Source organism: Rattus norvegicus, chromosome 2, assembly GCF_036323735.1.
Source record: "Rattus norvegicus strain BN/NHsdMcwi chromosome 2, GRCr8, whole genome shotgun sequence".
NCBI classification, from domain to species: Eukaryota; Metazoa; Chordata; class Mammalia; order Rodentia; family Muridae; genus Rattus; species Rattus norvegicus.
This window is the reverse complement of record NC_086020.1, coordinates 32813833-32833210: the sequence shown is the minus strand read 5'-3', so window position 1 is coordinate 32833210 and position 19378 is coordinate 32813833. Positions and strand designations below refer to the sequence as shown.

The window sequence follows — 19378 nt, the reverse complement described above, 5'->3', positions numbered from 1 at the left end:
CTTGGACACTTAGGCCACCCAGATCACTTACCCTATATTGTGGCCTGGGTCCTCCTATTGAGCAACCTCTGAAATAGCTCTGTTCTCACCTCCAGGGCCCCTTACCCTTTGCCTTGTCAAGGCTTGGGCACCAGTCAACCCCCCTCAGAGGAAGAACCTGCCCTACCCTCTTCAGAGAAAGGAATCCTGGTGGCCCCTTAAGCTCTGCCACCACCATTGGTGGATGTTGGGCAGTCCATTCCCTCTCCCACTGCCTCTCTTTATCCCCAAACTCTTCTGGCTGCTGCAACTCTCTGGTGCTACTAGAGTCCTCAAACTTGCCTCCTCCAATCCCTTACTCTCTGCCCCTCATACCTGTTATGCCTCAACTTATCAGCTGGATGCAGGGCTTGCCGAGCCTATAGTTTTCAGCTAGGCTTCCCTAGTGCAGTGAGGAGGACCAGATCAGTAGCTAAAGTAGAACCTGGATCTCTATTGGGATTACACCCCTTTTAGCACTACTGACATGTATAACTGGAAAAAATCAGACTTCCCTATTCTCTGTGAAGCCCCAAAGCGTGATTTCTCTTTTAGAGACAAGTTTCCACACCCACCAGCCCACCTGGGATGATTATCAACAATCATTATAGACTCCCTTTACAAACAAAGAAAGAGGGTCCTGAGAGAGTCAGGAAACTGGTGTTGGACAGAGAAGGACTTCTGGTCATCCGTCCTGCTATCATTGAGGCTGGCTTCCCATATCTCCAGCCCAATTGGAACCCTAATTCTGGTGAAGGTATGAAGTCCCTGAGGGTCTGTAGCCAGACTCTGTTGGGTGATCGATGGTATGCTGCAGAGCACCCCACAGATTTATCTAAGATTAGCCAGGTGAGCCAGGAACCTATAGAGTCTCCTACAGCCTTTCTGGAGCAGCTGATGGATGTGTATCTCAGCAGAAGAAAACAGAGGAGCCATTAATATTCCTTTTGTAACTCAGCTCTGGATATTTGAAGGATGCTTCAGAGAATGAAGGGGTTTTGAAAGCAAGACTCTCTCTAAACTAATTGAGATTGTTGCCAAAGTGTGTAGCAATAGGGAGGAGGACAGACAGGCCAGAAAAACTTCCAAGTCATAATGACAGACCTTAATGAGGACTCCAGACAGAGGCCTTGGCTGAGAAAGGCCTAAGGGGAATTGACCCATGTGCCCCAAGGACAGAGAAAGGAAGAACTTCTCCAAGACCAAAGTGCCTAGTGCAAAGAATTTGGACATTGGCATAAAGACAGCCTCAAATGGGGAGGAAAGAAACCTAAACCTAGGGTTCTCCACCTTGAGAGGAACTGAGGCTGTAGGGGCTTGGTTTCCCTTCTGGAGACCAGGGTAACCTTAAGAGTAGAGGGAAACCCAGTTGACTTCTTGGTTGATACTGGGGTTAAACTATCAGTCTTGCAAAAGTCAGATAGACTACTGACTTCCCAACATACTTTTAATACAAGGGGCCACAGGTACAGTAGTCTAGTACTCATGAACTACTGCCAGGGAAGTGGACCTGGGAAAAGGTACCAGGACTCATTCATTCATAGTGATCCCTGGGTTGAGGATCCTTAGGTTGAGACCTACTACACAAACTAAGGGCCCAAATAATCATTCAAGAAAAATAAGATTGCTATAGACTTTCCTCATAAGGCGAGCAGCAATCCAAACCCAGATATTTATATAACCATACCTCTGGGGGAAGAGTACCTCCTTAATCCTGAGCCCAGAACAAAGAATAATAAAGAAAGCTCACTGGGACTAGAGAGATGGCTCAGAGGTTAAGAGCACTGACTGCTCTTTCAGAGGTCCCGAGTTTAATTCCCAGCAACCACATGGTGGCTCACAACCATCTGTAATGAGATCCGATGCCCTCTTCTGGTGTGTCTGAAGACAGTGACAGTGTACTCACATACATAAAATAAATAAATAAATCCTTTTTTTTTCTTTTAAGAAAGCTCACTGTAAACAGAATTACAGTCTAAATTCCCCCAAGTCAGGGTTGAAAACAATCTGCCAGGCATAGCACAACATCAAGTCCCAAATAAGACTGGGGGCTGAACCTGTTCAAGTCAGACAGTATCAAATGTCTCTTGAAACCAAGGAGGCATCAAAATTCATGTCAACTGCCTCAGATATGCAGAAATCTTGTTGTTTTGTCTTGTGTTTGCTAGGCAAACACTCTACCACTGAGCTAAATCCCCAACCCCTAGGAATCTTAATTCACTGCCAATCTCCTTGGAATAACCCCCTCTGCCAGTGCAAAAGCCTGTAACCAGGGACTTTAGACTAGTCCAAGACCTAAGGGAGGTAAATATACTGGGTGAAAACATTCACCCAACAACACCATGCTTAACCTTTAACCACTGAGAAACCACAGGTCTATACCATCTTGGACCTAACAGATGCTTTCTTTAGCATCCCGTTGGCCAAACAAAGACAGACCTTGTTTGCCTTTGAAGGGACTGACCTGGATACTGGATTCAATGGTTAATCGACATAAATATGCCTACCCCAAGGCTTTAAGAATTTCCCAACCCTCTTTGATGAGGCTGCACATGGACATGGATGGGTACCATTTTAGCTTTCCCCAGGTCACCCTCCTACAATATGTAGATGACTTCCTGATAGCAGAAGATGAAACCACCTGCTGAGAAGATATAGAAGGATTGCTACAAACACTTTCAAACTTTGGGGTATCGAGTGTCCTCTAAAGAAGCCCAGTTGTGAACCAGAATACCCATATATGGGCTTTAACTTGAATAAAGGTAAGAGATCTTTGTCTTCCTCCCATAAGCAAGCTAGTGTAGGGATCCCTATACCCCTCACTAAGAGGCAGATCAGCAACTTCTTAGAAGCTGTGGTTATTGCTGGTTTTGGATCCCTGGGCTTTCAGAGATAGTCAAGCCCCTCTATGTGCAACCAAGAGGCCTGAAGGAAGACCTCCATGGACTGAGGCAGAGGAAGACCTCCATGGACTGAGACAGAGGAAGACCTCCATGGACTGAAAAGCTTTCCAAGACATTAAAGAAACCCTGCTCTCAGTGCCTACATTGATGATGTCGGGTGTTCCTAGGCCCGTTCATTTGTTCATAGATTGAAAAATGGGTGCTGGTTGCAGTAAATATTAAAAAAAATTGGTAACCTCTTATCTTTTACTAATGCTGGCACCTGTTGGGCCATATGGCACTGTGGGGCATCTTTATCTCAGCAGCTCCATGCTGCCCCCAAGTACTCTCAGACCCAAGTGGTCTGAGAGCTGTTCCAATGTGGGACCTTGACATGCTGGTCCCTAGAGTTAGTTCCAGCATTGAAGGGCCACACAGAACAAAGCATGATTTATCTCTGGCTAGTATCTCTCCTGGCAGCTCTCTGCTAGCTGTGAACTCTCTGGTTCCAGCTACCCAGTAAAATCAGGGCTCTAGAAGTCCAGCATGGGCTGGCCTATCGTAGCTCCCTGCCACAGACTCTGCTCACACTCCCAACAACCACCCCCCGGTAGTTAAGGTATAAACTTCCAACTACCAGGTGAAATCATGACTCAATAAACTGTAATTTATCAATCAGATTTATATGTTAAATTCTCAATCCACAATACATCCACACAATAAACTCACAACCAACTGATAAAGATATAATCCGCCCACCTAGATAAGATAAATTGACCTATAGAAATCCATCCCTTAAGAAATATTCGTAACAACCTATATCTGTATAGAGATACATGGAGAGATTGTTTATATCTGCCTCCACGTTGCCTCTCTTCCTTTCTGCCTCTCCCTCTCCTTCTAAAACTTTGTTCCCGCCTCCCTTCCTTCCCGTCCATTGACAGGCCTCGTTTTACCTTGTCTGACGTCACCTACTTAATGACATCAACTTAAAGGTGTTGACACAGAGACTTGAGCCCTGGCATCATCCAATGTCAAAACAGTTGGACCCTGTGGCTGCTGGATGGCCAGCATGCCTGAGAATCACAGCTACCACAGCTCTTCTAACAAAAGACTGATAAATTGACTTTGGGTAGGACAAAATCTGATTATTATTGCTTTCCATGCAGTGGAGAGCCCATTAAAAGCCTACCTAATAGATGGCCGACTAATTCCTGGTTCTGTTGCCAGCTCCCACCCTGCCAGGACTCCCACCTACTCACCTGAGGGCAATGTCTTCATCCAGAAGCTACCCAATACCTCCATCAACAAAGTACAGCAGTTCATAGCAGCTGACAACCTCATAATCCTGCCCCAAGCCCTGGAGAGGACTTTGGTCAGAAAACTATGGCAGGGCAATCCGCATTCTGATCCCCATGCTCATGATTCTCAGAATAACTGGCAGTGTTGGAATCCGGACAGTGACCCTTATTATCAGTGACCAAAATTACCAGACAGGGACTTGGCTGCCTTGGAAAATCCCTCAACCACCTGACCTCCTCCCTAGACTCCTCCCTGGCAGAAATTATCTAATAAAACAGGAGAGTCCTTGACCTACTCTTTATGCAACGAGAGGCCTTCATCCAGAAGCTACCCAATACCTCTGTAGGGGAACAATGCTGTCTTTATGCTGGTCATATTGGAATAGTTAAGGGGAGCATAGGTTTGGTAACTGGGTTGATAGGTCCTCTGGTAGTTATTCTGTTGATGATGCTATGTGTCTGTTGCCTAATATATTGTATTTCCTGCTTTGTGCAAGATAGGGTAAATGTTGTTAAGCTCATAGTTCTAAGGACACAATATGATGCCTTATATACTGACCAAGAGCTGTGACACCAAAGGTTTGATGAGTTACAAGAAGGGGGGTGGCGTTGGGTGCCTCTTTAGCTACAGAGATTCCATCTTGTCTATAGTCGCCATTTTGTACTAAGCTAAATCCCCAGAAAGAGCTTCTGGTTCAAATGTTCCAGATATGTCTTAGTCACAATATCCCACTCTATGCTTCATTGGTTTGGCTCCCAGATGTGGCCAAGACCACAGCTGCCAATGAATTCTGATACAATCCAGGCCAAGCTATCAAGTAAACCACCTGAGGTGTTTGGTATGTAGAAAACCACGTAGAATATCAGGCATGATCCACCCAATGCATGCTTGAACCTGATTGGATAAACCTACTTCTACCCCCACCTAATCTGTGTTTTTTTTTTTTTAATTTAATTTTTTTTTTTTTAAAATTTGTTCTATTCTGCCTCTGATTCACATTTTGGATCTTGAACCCAGTAGTCTCCTGGATATATCAGCTTTTGAATAAAGTAACCTTTTGCCGGCTCGAAATTGGCTGTCCTAGTAGATTATTCCCAAATTCTCAGACTTTAACAATAGAACTCTTAGGAGGAAGAGCCTCATCTCCTGAAAGGGGCTCCCCAGGGCTTCCCAACTCAGGATGTATGTAATGAGCCAGGCAGCCAGGGAGTGAGTCTCTTACTGGCCTGGGTCCCCTGGGCGGGCTCATGTTTCCCAGCTCCTTGGAGAGTGAGGAATTCTGGGTAGGGAGGGATGATTTATTATCTCCTGTTCCTGTGCTCAGCGTGAATGCTCAGGAAAATGGAGGCTTTAGCGCACGTTCCACTCTGATGGGGGCTGGTAAAGACAGGCTGATCACCTCATGAGTCTCCTAGTCAGCTGAGGGAGAAAATGGAGTATTAGACAAGGAAGTGGCTTGGTGAGGGTCCACGGTTTGCCCTCACTAGAGCAGAGACTCTAGAAAAGTTTGAATACGGCCTAACCTCTCACTGCCACCCACACCCCTGCATCACGTGGTTCCTCAGTCTTCCAGAGAAATCACCTTTCTTGGTCATGAATTTTCCCATCTGGAAAACCCAGATTGCCTGCCTCTTCTTGTCTCAAATAAGGAAACTTTCAACTGGAATATGAAAGGCAGCGGTACTTGGCGTGAAGCCAAGTGTTCTGGGATCTTGGACAATTTACTTCAGTCACCTGATCCTTGCTTGGCCCTGTGTAACACAGAGGATTATAACAAGTGTTACAGAATCCTCACCGTGCGCCAGGCAGTGTGCTAGATGCTAAAGGTGTGGCATTAAAAACATCGAAAGGGAAGACCCTATCACCCCCATTTTCAAGATAAAAACAACCAACCAACCTGAGCTGGCCAGGTGGCTTAGTGGATAAAACACTTTCACACAAGCATGCGGACGAGTCCAATTCCTAACCCTCCTCCCTCATGAAAAGAAAGCAAAACAACAGAAACACCACATAGAAAACTGTGTGCAATTCTACTGGTTTATAATCCCAGTTCTGGGGAAACAGAGACAGACTCCTAGTGCGTGATGATTGTTCTCTAGCTTCTCCATGCAGTACCCATGCATACACACAGGCATACATGTAGATATGGACACCACACACACACACACACACACAACACACAACACACACTCACACACCACACACACATACCACACACTTACACACGACACATACACCACACACATATACACACCAAACACACACACACCACACACACAACACACTTACACACCACACACAACACACACACACCACACACACACACATACCACACACCACACACACTCACACACCACACACACACATACCACACACACACACCACACACACACACATACCACACACACACATACCACACACCACAAACACACACCATACACACACATACCACACACTTACACACCACACACACCGCACACACACCACACACACCACACACATATACACACCAAACACACACACCACACACACAGACACACCACACACTTACACACCACACACACCACACACACACCACACACACCACACACACACACCACACACACATACACACCACGCACACACACACACACACACACATACATACACACCACATACACACACACACCACACACAATTTAAAATAAAAGGATGAAGATGAGGAAACAGGCTCAGTTTACTTAGCTTGTTCAAACTTAAAATTAGTGAAAGTTTTTTTTCTTCATAGCATTTATGTAAGAATTATAGGAACTATTGATGTGGTTTCTAATTATGAAACACACACAAAACACACCACTCCTTAATTTTTAATATAAAATAGTTATTTGAGATCGCAGTTCTGAATTCTAAGTCATTTCTATTTGGTTTTATTGACTATTCATTACTAAATTGCTGGTCAGTGCTAGACTTGCCGTCATCGAAGACCTAACCAGGATTACAGACATCTGTGTGAACCAGGCATCCAGGGGATGGGAGCCTGGGGGTGGGGAATAAACTTCACCTGGAGTTCCTAACCCTGGCCCCAGTTGTCCAATCCCAGGGACTCTGAGGGAGGGAGCGAGAAGGACTCAGACAGTGCCGTTTTTATTGTAAAGCTCTCAGGTGTATGGACTGAGAGTGCTGATGTAAACTAGCAAAGACACCTCCCTGAGGAGCTAACGCTGAAGCTTGAGCTGCCGGAGTTTGAAGATGGTGCCTTCTAACTGCAGCTGACAGCCTTGCCAGGTGGATGCTTCTCTCTTCTGACAGAGAGGACTGGAGACCACAGTCCAGAGAGGCCTCTGGGTGGGCTGCACCTCTTGAGAGAAACTTGACCAGACTGCAAGCCTGCCCACCCCACCTGCACATGCCTGCCCACCCCACCTGCACATGCCTGCCCACCTGCACATGCCTGCTCACCCCACCTGCACATGCCAAGCATCACCTGAGAAAAAGGATTGCTATGGAGCAGCAACCATGTATTGGAACTCTTCAGAGATATGTGTGTGTGTGTGTGTGTGTGCGCGCGCGCGTGCGCGCATGTAGATATTGGGGTTCCAAGAACCCAGGGGCTCCCACATTCTAGGACAATGCACTGGGTTTTGTCCATCAGAGTGCTACGGTGTGGGAGGAGCTTCATCCCAGATAAACTGCATCTGGTATCCTCCTGCCCCCTTCATATTGTATAGCCAGGCCACAAAGAAAAACTCTGAGAAACATTCGCCAACAGTTCACTTAATTTCCATGTGCAATATGAACTATTATGTGCTATTGCCCAGCTGTGAGATGCTGGAAAAGTTTGTTAAACTCTGAGCTTCACGTCTTCATGTAAAAAATGGGGATAACAGTACACTGGGAAGCAGAGGCAGGGGGATCTTGGAGTGTGAGTCCAGCCTGATCTACAGAGTGGGTTCCAGGACAGTCAGGCCCACACAAAGAAACCCTGCCTCAGGAGAGAGAGAGAGAGAGAGAGAGAGAGAGAGAGAGAGAGAGAGAGAGAGAGAGAGAGAGAAAGAGAGAGGAGAGAGAGAGGAGAGAGAGAGAGAGGAGAGAGAGAGAGAGAGAGAGAGAGAGAGAGAGAGAGAGAGAGAGAGAGAGTCCTCTGGAGACTGGTAGGTGTGATGAAGGCTCTTGCCCATCATAGCAGTCAGCTCAGCCAAGATAACTCAGGTGACATCTCATCACACCCAGGCCAGGTTGAAGGGCATGTCATCAGGACAGAGGCACAGAAGGCTTCACAATGCTGACCCCCTTGGTGAGGGACCACTGTCTTGTCCCTAGCAGTACCTGAAAGAGGTAGCCCTCCTCATAGAGGGGCATGTATTCTTGGAGCAAGACTAGACACCCACTGCCTGACTTACACTGATCGGAAAGGAGTTGACCATGCCCACGTATCTGCAACAGGTTGCCAGTTTGGTGTCTGTTTCTGCAGCGGAAGGTGAAGAGAATCTAGAAGTGTCATACAGGCTCGCTTTTCCTCCACAGTGATCCATCAGCTGGAATGAAACACTCCAGCCCTCTCTCCCCACCCTGCTTTGCACACAGGACCTGGAGTTTTGAGCTAGAGGTGTGTTAAAGGCTGTCCAGAGCAGGTGCTCAGCTGTAGCAGGGGCGACAGACTCAGAAAGGGAGAACGGCTTGACAAAGAGGCAGAGAAAGACCACAGCAAGGGCTTCTAGTTCCTGGGTTCCTGTCTGGTTGTCCTATCTGTTTCCAGGTCTGGCTTGTGCAGGGTGGCCCACCCTAAGCAGCCCTTGGCTCAGCCATGCCAGTTTGTGTGGGTGCTGGGGATCCAAACTCAGTCCTCCTGAGTACACCATTCTAAGGATGGGACCTTCCGAGATGAGAAGCGCTGCAGGCTGCGGTTTATGTGCTGTCCTGTTCCCCGCTTGCGTTCCAGTCCTGACACAGGATGGTCTGCTTACAGAGGAACAAGCGAGTGCTAAACAGTGGAATCACACACGCCAGTGGACTTAGCGCCCCAGTGCTAGGGTTTGGAAACATGTTGCTTACAAAAAGTAAGGGGCTTGCTTTTTAGTTTCCACTGATTAAAATTCTGATACTTTGGGCATTAAAGGAATAAGATGTGCTTCTTCAGTTGATTTATTTATTGGATTTTTTATTGGATATTTTATGTATTTACATTTTAAATGTTATTTCCTTTCCCCCTTCTCTCCTCCCCCTCCCCCTGCTTCTATGAGGATGCTCCCACTCCTACTCACCCACTCCCACCTCAACACCCTGGCATTCCCCTAAACTGGGGAAACAACCCTTCACAGGACCAAAGGCTTCTCCTCCTATTGATGCCAGACAATGCCATCCTCTGCTACATATGTGACTGGAGTCATGGGTCCCTCCATGTATACTCTTTGGTTGGTGGTTTAATCCCTGGGAGCTCTGGGGACTCTAGTTGGTTGATATTGTTGTTCTTTTTATGGGGTTGCAAACCCCTTCAGCTCCTTCAGTCCTTTCTCTAGCTCCTCCTCTGGGGTCCCCATGTTTGGTCCAATGCTTAGCTGCAAGCATCCTCATCTGTATCAGTAAGGCTCTGGCAGAGTCCCTCAGGAGACATCCATATCAGGCTCCTGTGAGCAAGCACTTCTTAGTATCAGCAATGGTGACTGGGTTTGGTGACTGCATATGGAATGGATCCCCATGTGAGGCAGTCTCTGGATGACCTTTCCCTCAGTCCCTGCTCCATTATTGTATCTCCTCCCATGAGTATTTAGTCCCTCATCTAAGGACTGAATCATCCACATTTTGGTCTCACTTCTTCTTGAGCTTCATGTGGTCTATGAATTGTTTCTTGGGTATTCTGAGCTTTTGGGCTAATCTCCAAATATCAGGGAGTGCATACCATGTGTGTTTTTTTTTGTGACTGGGTTACCTCATTCAAGATGGTATTTTCTAGTTCTATCTATTTGCCTACGAATTTCATAAAGCCGTTGTTTTTGATAGCTGAGTAATATTCCATTGTGTAGATGTACCACATTTTCTGTATCCATTCCTCTGTTGAAGGGCATCTGGGTTCTTTCCAGCTTCTGGCTATTATAAATAAGGCTGCTATGAACATAGTGGAGCATGTGTCCTTGATATATGTTGATGCATCTTTTGGGTATATGACCAGGAGTGGTATAGCTGGGTACTCAGATAATACTATGTCCAGTTTTCTGAGAAACCTCCAGACTGATTTCCAGAATGGTTGTACCAGCTTGCAATCCCACCAACAATGGAGGAGTGTTCCTCTTTCTCCACATCCTCACCAGCATTTGCTGTCACCTGAGATTTTTATCTTAGCCATTCTCACTGGTGTGAGGTGGAATTTCAGGGTTGTTTTGATTTGCATTTCCCTAATGACTAAGGATGTTGAACATTTCTTTAGATGCTTCTCAGCCATTCAATATTCCTCATTTGAGAATTCTTTGTTTAGCTCTGTACTCCATTTTTAATAGGATTATTTGATTTTCCAGAGTCTAACTTCTTGAGTTCTTTGTATATATTGAATATTATCCCTCTATTGGATGTAGGATTGGTGAAGATCTTTTCCCAATCTGTTGGTTGCAGTTTTGTCCTAATGACAGTGTCCTTTGCTTTATAGAAGCTTTGCAATTTTACGAGGTTCCATTTGCCAATTCTTGATCTTAGAGCATAAATCATTGGTGTTGTGTTCAGGATATTTCCCCAGTGCCAATGCGTTCGAGGTTCTTTTCTACTTTCTCTTCTATTAGTTTCAGTGTATCTGTTTTTATGTGGACATCTTTCATCCAGTTGGATTTGATCTTTGTACAGGGTGATAAGAATGGATTGATTTGCATTCTTCTACATGCTGACCTCCAGTTGAACCAGCACCATTTGTTGAAAATGCTGTCTGTTTTCCATTGGATGGTTTTAGTTTCTTTGTCAAAGATCAAGTGACCATAGTTGTGTGGGTTCATTTCTGGGTCTTCAATTCTATTCCATTGATCTACCTGCCTGTCTCTGTATCAATACCATACAATTTTTATCATTATTGCTCTGTAATACAGCTTGAGGTCAGGGATGGTGATTCCCCCAGAAGTCCTTTTATTGTTGAGAAAAGATAAGGAAAGACACTTCATATTCATCACAGGAAAAATCTAATAAGATAACCTCTCAATTCTGAACATTTATGCTCCAAATGCAAGGGCACCCACATTTATAAAAGAAACTTTTCTCAAAGCATACATTACACCACACACAATAATAGTGGGAGACTTCAACACCCCACTCACATCAATGGACAGATCATGGAAACAGAAATTAGAGACACAGTGAAACTAACAGAAGTTATGAACCAAATGGATTTGAGATATCTATAGAACATTTCATCCTAAAACAAAAGAATATACCTTCTTCTCAGCACCTCATGGTACCTTCTCCAAAATTGACCGAATAATTGGTCACAAAACAGGCCTCAACAGATAAAAGAAGATTGAAATAATCCCATGCGTCCTACTAGAACACCATGGACTAAGGCTGGATTCCATAACAACAGAAAGGACAGAAAGCCCACATACACATGGAAGCTGAACAATGCTCTACACAATGACAACTTGGTTAAGGAAGAAATAAAGAAGGAAATTAAAGACTTTCTAGAATTTAATGACAATGAAGGCACAACACACCCAAACTGATGGGACACAATGAAAGCATTGCTAAGAGGAAACTCATAGCTCTGAGTGCCTGCAGAAGGAAACTGGAGAGAGCATACACTAGCAGCTTGACAGCACACCTGAAAGCTCTAGAACAAAAAGAAGCAAATTCACCCAAGAGGAGTAGACGGCAGGAAATAATCAAACCCGGGGCCAAAATCAATCAATAGAAACAAAAAGAACTATACAAAGAATCAACAAAACCAAGAACTGGTTCTCTGAGAAAATCAATAAGATTGATAAACCCTTAGCCAGACTAACCAGAGGGCACAGAGAGTGTATCCAAATTAACAAAATCAGAAATGAAAAGGGAGACAAAACAACAGAATCTGAGGAAATTTAAAAAGTCATCGGATCCTACTACAAAAGCCTATAGACAACAAAAGTGGAAAAATCCAGAGGAAATGGACAATTTTCAGTTGATCTTTAATTAGTCAGACGTTTTGCTAAGCACATGATTTTGACAGTTGCTTAAAAGTTTCATGATCTGAATAAATACAGTCAACATGGAAATCAGCGTCTGTTACTAATGAAAACCAGAGTGTGCCTATCATCTGGACCAGAATCCCCAGTAAAGGACAGACACCCCAGTGACTGTGACTTACAGACAAGTGTATGTCTCTCTCACTTAAGGCCTGGAGGCAGATAGTCCAGGGTTAGCTTCCTAGAGTCCTCTGCTACTCCCCGGGAATGGTCCTCAACTCTCTGTGCCCAGAAGCTGACCAGAAGGCTACGTCGTGTCTGCTGGGCTGCAGGATCAAGGAAGGATGAAAGCAGGGTGTGGTAGCAAGAGCAGCTGAATTCCAGGTTTCCCCCCAAACATTCACAAAGTAAACTCCTGTTTCTATTCTAGTGTTTGAGCAAGACTCATGCCTCCCCGACCTGTAACAAACCCTGGAACACGGAGTTTATTCCAGACAGCCATATGCCTGCCAAAGATCAGGATTTTGTTGTTTAATATAAAAAGAGGAGAATGGGTTCTAGAGGCTTCCACAGAATGTCCTTGTACAATTATTCTTATTAATCTTTAATTCTCTCGGGTAACATTTAAGGGGGCCTAAAGTTATTGAGTATATGGGAGGCACAGAGATCAGGGAAATAAGAGAAGGGGGAGCTAACAATGTGTTCTGTAGAGAGATTTTGCAACAAACGCTGTGTCATTGGTTGAAACATCTGACCCATTTTAAAGGTTCACCAAATTTTGGCCACCTTAAGTTTTCACACGTCTCATCCCTGGGATGAGTTGTCAAGGAAATTATTGATTAATTGAAAATGGATAATGTTGCTGAGTAAAAATGAGCACTGTCAGACCCTAGATCCTGTTGGGGAAGTGGAGAGAAATCGTAGCAAAACTATTAAGAATAAAACAGAAGGATTATGGAAAAATTTGGAACTGTGTAGTCAAGATAAGTCAAAGACCAAATATATCTAGCACAAAAAAGCATGAAAATGTGGGGAAAAGAGAGCTAATGGGAGGATAGAGTTTACAAAACACTCTTACATTACTTGGGTTCTCATGTGCAGCCGTGGACAGGCCGCTTTAAATGATGAATGGTGATTATTGAAGTATATTGTCAATAGTGAGAGCAGTTCTTTTCAACCTTAAGAGCAGGTTGCAAAGCATTTCGGTCTTCTCTCCAGGCACAATGCAGACAATACAGACAGTTTCGCAGCTGCTAGAATACTACAGCCCCGAGTCCAGATAGGGATGCTTTTAACGCACAGAATCAGTGCAGCTCGCTTGTGGGAAATTTCAATTTCTCTGCAAGTGATTTACATGGGAGCCCCAGCTTGAAGCCATAGCTCATATCTCCGTTGCTCTGGAGATGGCTTCTCTGTTGGAAAGGCAATTACGACCTGCAGGAGAAGCCTGTCTACCATTAGTCTCCAGTTTTAAATGCTGACAGGTGGAGATGGCGGTGGGGGCAGGGGTGATTTATAAAAGGCTTTGTCTTCCTTGTCTCTGGAAAGAGAAGGATTTATGTGTTACAATTTCCTGGTCTCCAAAGATCTTTGTGTATTTGGATTTTGTTTTGTTTTGTTTTCCTGGACATTTTAAGCATTTTTTTTTTGTGGTGTGTTTTGCTGTGTTTGTAGGAACAATGATGTGGGTAAGGGCTGGCTCCTGTCTTCCTAAGCCGGGGATTAGATGCCTAGGGAGAGAGTAATAATCATTTCTAGCCCGTGGATCTGCATAGCATTGGCCTCCACAGCACAGATCTTGCTGTTATGTTTATAGAGGCATAGGCTTGGATCCAACAGTGGCTGGTGAACCTTGTTGCCACCAGAGAGGACTGGTGGCCATGCCCTTGAGTTGGGATTCCCTTTACCTAATGTGGCACAACTGTATCTGCACATCATCAGGTCATTGCTCAGCTAAACAAATGTGTGGTTTGCAAGTGACTTATTCTCTATAAAGCTTGCCCTGGCTAGAGGCCTGTGTATTCAAATCATCTGTTGGAACTGCAGCCTGCCAGTGTTTTCTCCTAATTGACTTGGGCAAGGGGACCCCTGATTCCTTTTCCTTTAATCCTCACCTTCTAGTCAAGACTAAAAGGCTATAATTATTTGAAGTAGCTGAAATTTGAGTGACCCAGATAATTATCTTAGCAAGATGGGCTCAAAGTTTATTGACACGAATGCCAGTTTCATTAAAGGTTTGGTACGAAAGGCAAGTCCTGGAGACAGCTGGTTGACCGAGGTGCATTGACAGTGAATAGCACCAAAGGCATAGGAATCACCAGGGACTTTGAGGTAATTACCATCATTTCCATAATACAGTTAGCAGAGGATTATGGGAGGCCAGAAAAGTCTGTGGCATTATCTTACTTTGTCCAAATGGAAGCTAAGCTGTCTAGAATAAGAATTCTTCCGGAACCCACTTCTCAGTGCGAACCCCACAGAACCGTGGCTCAGACTGCAGTCAAGCACAGAGTCAATCAAAGGGGGGAAGGGTCCCTGAGGTTGGAGGTAGCCAAAGGCAACACCATGACCAATAGTAAAATTTGCATTAGGAATCTGGGCAAGGTATACATGTGTTTTTCCAGCTATTCAGAGTGGCTAAGGCAAGAGGATCATAAGTTGGAGGCTAGCCTTAGCAACTTTCGAAGACTCTGTCTCCAAAATACATATGTACATGCATACATACATACATACATACATACATACATACATACATGAGATTAAAACAAATAAAGGCTGGAGATTTGGTTTGGTGATGGAGGGAAGACAAGTATGAGTTCAGTCTTCAGAAATATCAGAAAAACAAGCAAGCAGGCAAGCAAACAGTGAAGAAGAAATCTCATAGGTATTTGTTTTTAAACTTCATGCATCTCTCATATCTGTATGGGCGACTCACTAGCCTGTGCATACAAAGACAAAAACGAAATTATAACAAGTATCATTTGAATCCAAACACATGCAGCCGAGACCCCAGCAGGAGCTTTTCATGTTCACTAGGTATCATGAAATAGTAAGGATTCCACGTGCAGAGTCACCGCCAATCATAGGTTTCCACGGCGTTTGCATCGTACTACTACTGACTCAGGTTTCTCTAGCTAGAGTGTAAGCCGCCGCAGGTCCCTGCAGTAATAACACCCTACGCTCAACACACATCTGTGGCCTCCTGACTTCTCTGGGTCAGGAATTCAGGCATGACTTCACTGAGGGCTGTCTCTCAAGGTTTCCTGTGAGGCTGTCACAAGTGTGGCACCCAGAGCCACATATGAATGTAAGAGGTGTGGCTCTACTCCCTGCCTTACACGTTCCTGTTCCCTCCTCTGTCACTGTGCTCTGTACTTTCTTTCCCTTGAATAGGAAATTTATTCGGAGCCTTTCCCCCTAAATGTGTGCCGATGTTTTTGTCTTCATATATGTCTGTACACCACATGCATGACTAGCATGTGAGGGGGCCAGAGAAGGGCAATGGATCTCCTAGAACTGGAGTTACAAACAGTTTTGAAACTTAAGGAATTGAACCTGTGCCCTCTCTTAAATGTGGATCCATCTCTACCCAATGTGAAATGGGTTTAGGCATTGTGATGGTTTAAATAAAAATGGTCTGTCATAATTTGATATAATTGAATGCTTATGGAGAGGGACTATTTGGAAGGTTTAGAAGGTGTGGCTTTAATGGAATAGGTTTGACCCTGTTACAGGAAGCATGACACTTGAGTTTCAAAAGCCCAAGCCAGCCCCTCCCCCTGCAACCTTCTCTCCTATCTAAGGATCTGTAGAACTCTCAATTTCTCCAGCACCATGCTTCCTGCATATAACCATGCCTTCCACCATGATGGCAATTGATTAAATCTCTGAAACTGTAATCCAGGCCCAATTAAGTGCTTTCCTTTGTAAAGGCTGCCTTGGTCATGATGTCTTTTCAAGCAATAGAACAGCATGGTTTCTAACAATTGGAATGCGTTGGACTGATGGAATTGATAAGCCTTAAAGGCTAACGCATAAAGCCTTGGCTGTGGAAACAAGGTAGATGGTTATCAACAGATGAATGGATAGAGAAAATATGGGATACATATATATATATATATATATATATATATACACACATATGCACAATACCTACATACATTAAAAACATATAATATATCATATCTGACTATGGAAGAAAAGAGGAATGAAATTACATCATTTGAAGGAAAGTGGACGTAACAAAAAGTCATCATGTTAAGCAAAGTAAACCAGAGTCATAAAGGTAAACATTACATTTTCTCTTATATATAGAATCTAGAAGTGTGTGTATGTTTTTTTTAATGTGTTTGTGTTTTTGTGTGTGTGCGCGTGTGGTTTGGAAGCAGTAAGAGGTCTAAAGAGGAGAGAGGAAACTAGAGAAGGAAATGAAGGAAAAAGGCAAAAGATCACACACTTTCCCTCATATGTAGAACACCTATCTGTCTGTCTGTCTGTCTATCTATATGTCTATCTATCTATCTATTGATCCATCCATCCATCCATCCATCCATCATCTACATCTCTATGTGTGTCTCTGTGTGTGAGACAGATAGAGAGACAGCGAGATCGACCAAGAGAGGTGCAAGAGTGAAGACTCTGGGGGACAAAAAGCCCAGCCAGAGGTGAGGAAGAGTGATGGGGAAGGCAGTACAGCTTGAGTATGAACAAGATTCCCTGACATATAGGGGTGAGAAGCTCACAGAGAAGCCCACTATACTTCACTCTAACTAAAAAAAAAAGTCAACAAGAAAACCATGGAAGTTTGAAGTGATGTCTCAAACAAGTCAGGCATTTGAATACTTGGTTCCCAGTCGGGGAGGATTAGGACATGTGGCCTTGCTGGAGGAAGTGTGTCCTAACTAACAGAAGCAAAACCTCCCAAAACAAAACTCCCCCAACCCATGTTTTCTCTCTTAGGCTGTCTCCATTATTTCTTACTCTAGCCGAAGAAAGCCATGGGGCTGTGAGGAATCCCGGGAGGGAGACTCACATAATATAAGGAGAAAGAGGCCCTCAGCCCAGAGGTCCAGCAGGAGCAGAAGTTTTCCAGAGAGCATGAGGTGAACATGGAGGGCGTCCTGAACAGTGAACAAATGCTGGGGTGGCTACTGCTATGACAGATGGCTTGACCCCAACCTCTCTGTTGTCATCACTGCCCTGACTGTTTGACCTCAGTCTCATAGAAATATTCAGCCACCATGCCAGCGAGGCTGCTCCTAAATTCTGACTCATAGCCGTTGATAGTAATTGTTTGACACTTAAACATCTTTAATGGACACATTAAAACTGGTAAGGTGTACATTATTGCGGTTGCTCTCCATTGCCTGTTAGAGGTTAAAGGTAAGCACTCACATATTAGTGGTACCCAACAGCCCTCTGGGACTAAGGCTCTCTCAACAGGAAATAAATCACGCCTGGTACTGGAACTCTAACTGATTGAGTCTAGGGAGGTCATAGATCTTAGAAGAGAATTTATTACTGATTTTCTAGACCAGCATAACTCCTAATTACCTTCTAAATCCTGTCCTTATACCCATAGATAAGTGTAGCTACCATACCGTCATCAAAGACGTTTCTCTCTACTGTAAATGGAGGCCATCGCAGAAAGCAACAAGTGGCTACAATGCAGAGATCAATGGAGTCTGGGAATCCCAGCCTCGATGGATACATCTTCATTACAGCACCTGCATCTAGGGCTCAGGGGACATCACAGAAGAGGGGGTGGAAAGACTGTAAGAACCAGAATCCCAAAAAGTGTGCCGTGAAACAGTTAACCAGTGTGTGTGTGTGTGTGTGTGAATAGAGACATGGTAATGGGGAAGGGGAAAAATCTCATAGAGTTCTATCCTTAGGCAAGTAACCACAGGCAACTAATTGATGACTACTGTAGAGAGGGAGAAATAGCTTTTCCTAGGGTTGAGCCCTCTAACTGGCTATCCAATCAAAAGTGGTCAGACCTGAAACCATGTACAATAAAACAACAAAAATGACCTCAGCAGAAGGTACATACATACATACATACATACATACATACATATATACATACATACATACATACATATTGTGTGTATATGTATAAAACAATATTAATAAAGAAAAAGAGTCTACCAATAAAGAGTCAGGGGTATGGAAGGAGTTGGAATGAGGGGACTTGGGCTGGAAGAAAGGGCAAGGAGAAACTGACATAATTATATTTTAGTTAAAAGTGTGTATTGACATGATCAACTCAAAACTAGTCAAAGCTTTAAACTGTGAAACCGCAAGCAAACAAGGAAGATATGCTGATGTGCACTTAGGTTGAGCCCACATTTCTGCTATGCTACAGCAGGCACAGGAGTGTACACACACCAAGCTGGCCTCTGGATGCACATTGAGTTCTGGGGTTGCCAGGTTAGACCAGTGGCTTCAGAGCCTACTATTGTTTTCCATGGTGGCTGAACTAGTTTACGTTCCTGTCAACAGTGTATGAGTTTGTCCACCTCCTTGGCTGCATTTGTTGCCTTTACTATGATTTTGATGAGGGTCGTGTTTAGCCAGGGCGAAGTGACGCATCTTGCAGTTTTCATCTGTGTCCATCTCCCTGATTAGTGACATCTGCATCTTTTGTGTGTGCTGGTCATCTGTTTGTCTATGAGGAATTGTGTACTTAGTTCTTTTTCCCACTTTAACGTTGCATTGTGATGGTTAGTGGGGTGCTGTTTACATTGTTTTGATTCCTTTCTGTCTCCTAGAGAGTAACCCTTGGTTAGATGGTTAGAATTTTCTCTCATTCTGTAGGACCAGGGCTCTAACCCCTGAGCTGTAGAACCTCTCCCATTCTTTTTTTTTTTTTCTTGGTTCTTTTTTTTGGAGCTGGGGATCGAACCCAGGGCCTTGCGCTTCCTAGGCAAGCGCTCTACCACTGAGCTAAATCCCCAACCCCAACCTCTCCCATTCTATAGATCATCTCTTGACTCTGTTGCATACTTCCTCCACTCTGGGCACAGTCTTTTGTGTTGATATACTCTTGTCCATTTTTATCTT

At 44.3% G+C, this 19378-nt stretch overlaps 1 long non-coding RNA gene across 3 annotated transcripts in view; it reads right to left on the bottom strand.

Annotated features, from left to right (window-relative positions):
- LOC102553770 (uncharacterized) overlaps positions 1-19378 on the bottom strand; it is a 37984-nt gene that overhangs the window by 7192 nt on the left and 11414 nt on the right. Inside the window, exon 1 of one of the 3 annotated variants that reach the window (XR_590849.3) lies at positions 4163-5931. The exons of the other annotated variants lie outside the window; for them this stretch is intronic. This is a non-coding gene — a long non-coding RNA (uncharacterized LOC102553770). Of the gene's footprint in view, positions 1-4162; positions 5932-19378 lie in introns of those variants that run through there. 3 annotated transcript variants of the gene reach the window in all.